The following is a 3,018-nucleotide window of genomic DNA, read 5'->3' as shown; positions in this document are numbered from 1 at the left end:
TAATCACTGGGGCTGTCTTTTTTGCTGCTGGTATTACAAAAGTAAATCCTTGAAAAGGTGTCCACTACAACATGGATTTTCCAGATTTCTTTTTTTTACAGCAAATATAGAGGAATTCCAAGGACTTAGAGAAGGTTGTAGATGTTCTTGGTCAAGTTGCTTCTGTACTATAATAAGGCCTGAATTTTTTCACTCGTTAAGGGTCACTATTCCACCCACAATGGTGTATCAGTTTTCCATTGAATAGGAACAGGTGAGAGTGCTGGCAGGCCTTTGACAGCAGCCCTGCTTAAAAAGCTGAAGTACTTAATTGTAATCCTAACTGTTGTAAGATGTTTCTTCCCCACAGATTGATGGAGATTTTTTTTTTAAACTATAAAAGGAGTAAAAACTTCTGTTTTATCTTCAAAGGGGTAGCACTAAGTTCAGCTAGTATTGATCCTCTTATGCCAGACATATATGTGTTTGCTGTAATCTTTAGCCAGTGACTGATATTAGCCACACATTCCCCAGTTTCCCGTATCAGTGTATGGACAGACACTGTTTTATAAACACTCTCAGGAGGTAAAATGAGCATGCTGACTGTGAGTGGAGACAAGGGATCTATGTGGAGAACAGGGACAAGTTTCAACTCTCCAAGGAATATCTCAGTAGTCCCAGAAGCATACAGCTCTATTCTTCCTAATTGTAATTCCTTTTCCCCACAGGCTTGCTTAAAGACTCTCTGGGTGTAATATCAGTTGCCATCATGCCCCAAGTGTTTTTGGCCTGAGGCCCTGGAGCTAAGTCCCACCTCTTGTAATGAGGACTGCTGTATGGGTGATGCTGATGGTGTCATTGCCCTTCCTACTCCTCCTCCTGTCCCTGAAGGCAGAGTTGAGGGAGGAGGGTCAGGAGATGGGGAATACCCTAAGGGTGCATGCTCAGGTATAGGCAGAATTGAAAAGGAGCTTTGAAGCAGAAAAGCAAGCTGATCAGCAAGATACTTAAGGTACTTAATTCCTTTTATGCCCAATAGGCCTTGGTACTTAAGATACTTAACTATTTTCTCACTCATCTAGCCATGCCCTCAAACCTTCTTGATTCAAACCAGTTCCACTTGCTCAGTAATGAAGAGATTCATCTACACCCAGAGAGAGGACTATGGGAACTGAATGTGGTTCACAACATAGCATTTTCATTCTTTCTGTTATTGTTTGTTTGCCTTTTGTTTTCCTTTTCAGGTTTTTTTCTTTCTAGATCCAATTTTTCTTGTGCAGCAAGATAAATGTATAAATATGTATACATATATTGGATTTAACATATATTTTAACATATTTAACATATATTGGACTACCTGCCGTCTAGGGGAGGGGGTAGGGGGAAAGAAGGGGAACATTTGGAACAGAAGGTTTTGCAAGGGTCATTGTTGAAAGATTACCCATGCATATGTTTTGTAAATAAAAAGCTATAATAAAATATAAATAAATGAATAAATAAAAAGATTTTTACCTTGATGTCAAAATTGGTATCTGTTCATGAAATCAAGGGGCCACTGTATCAAGCTTCAGCTGTTTTCAAAACTAATTCTGGAGTTCAGTAAGTTTTCAGGTCTTCTAAGGTGATATGGTTTACATTATTGATCACAAAATAGAAAATTTTGATTACATCAAATTAAAAAGCCTTTGTACAAACAAAACTAATGCAAACAAGATTAGAAGGGAAGCAACAAACTGGGAAAACATCTTCATAGTTAAAGGTTTTGATAAAGGCCTCATTTCCAAAATATATAGAGAATTGACTCTAATTTATAAGAAATCAAACCATTCTCCAATTGATAAATAGTCAAAGGATATGAACAGACAATTTTCAGATGATGAAATTGAAACTATTACCACTCACATGAAAGAGTGTTCCAAATCACTATTAATCAGAGAAATGCAAATTAAGACAACTCTGAGATACCACTACACACCTGTCAGATTGGCTAAGATGACAGGAAAAAATAATGATGAATGTTGGAGGGGATGCGGGAAAACTGGGACACTGATGCATTGTTGATGGAGTTGTGAATGAATCCAACCATTCTGGAGAGCAATCTGGAATTATGCCCCAAAAGTTATCAAACTGAATACCCTTTGACCCAGGAGTGCTACTACTGGGCTTATACCCCAAAGAGATACTAAAGAAGGGAAAGGGACCTGTATGTGCCAAAATGTTTGTGGCAGCCCTGTTTGTAGTGGCTAGAAACTGGAAAATGAATGGATGCCCTCAATTGGAGAATGGCTGGGTGTGAGGGTTTTCCTAGAGGCAGCCTTAGTCTCAGTTGAAATAAATAATTACTCCAGAATCGCAGCCAGCTGGTAAAAATGCAAACGTTTATTTCTCCTTCCAAAATAGCCCGGTTAGTTGAGGCCTATCTCTGCCTGGCTCCAAGAGATCTTGCAGCTTTGTCCTTGGCTTCTGCCTTTGCTTTCTTCAGCCTCCAGCCAGCACCAAGTTGGAAGATGCAATGAATCTCTCCTGCCTCGAAGACAGGGCTTGTAGGTTCCAAGAGCTCTCTCCGACTCCAAGTAAATCTCTCTCGAGCTCCCAGAGTTTCTAGTAACTCCTCAAGTAACTAACTCCAGTCAGTCCCACAAGAAGAAGTAAAGCCAAGCTTCAAAAGCTCCCTATATTTATGTGATCTCCCAAAGGTTAACTCCACCTTCTGGAGGGAGAGGGATTCTGGGTTATCTCCCAGAGTGCTCTCTGGCCCTAAGAACTTCAAGGGAGGTGTGAATTCGGACTAAGCCCTACATGTGTGAACTCCATTGAGTATTTAGATACTTATGAGCTCTCTAAAGGTGTGAACACAAGCATTGTTTCCATCAGTTGTACTTAGTACCTAGTTCAAGTTCTGGCCCAAAATAACTCTTTCTAAGATTAAATCAACTCCAATGGCTTAACACTTTGTAAAGATTCCAACAGCTGGGTAAATTGTATATAGTGGTATATGAATGTTATGGAATATTATTGTTCTGTAAGAAATGACCAACA

The sequence above is a fragment of the Sarcophilus harrisii genome, chromosome 2, assembly GCF_902635505.1.
Source record: "Sarcophilus harrisii chromosome 2, mSarHar1.11, whole genome shotgun sequence".
NCBI classification, from domain to species: Eukaryota; Metazoa; Chordata; class Mammalia; order Dasyuromorphia; family Dasyuridae; genus Sarcophilus; species Sarcophilus harrisii.
This window is presented reverse-complemented; position numbering follows the sequence as displayed.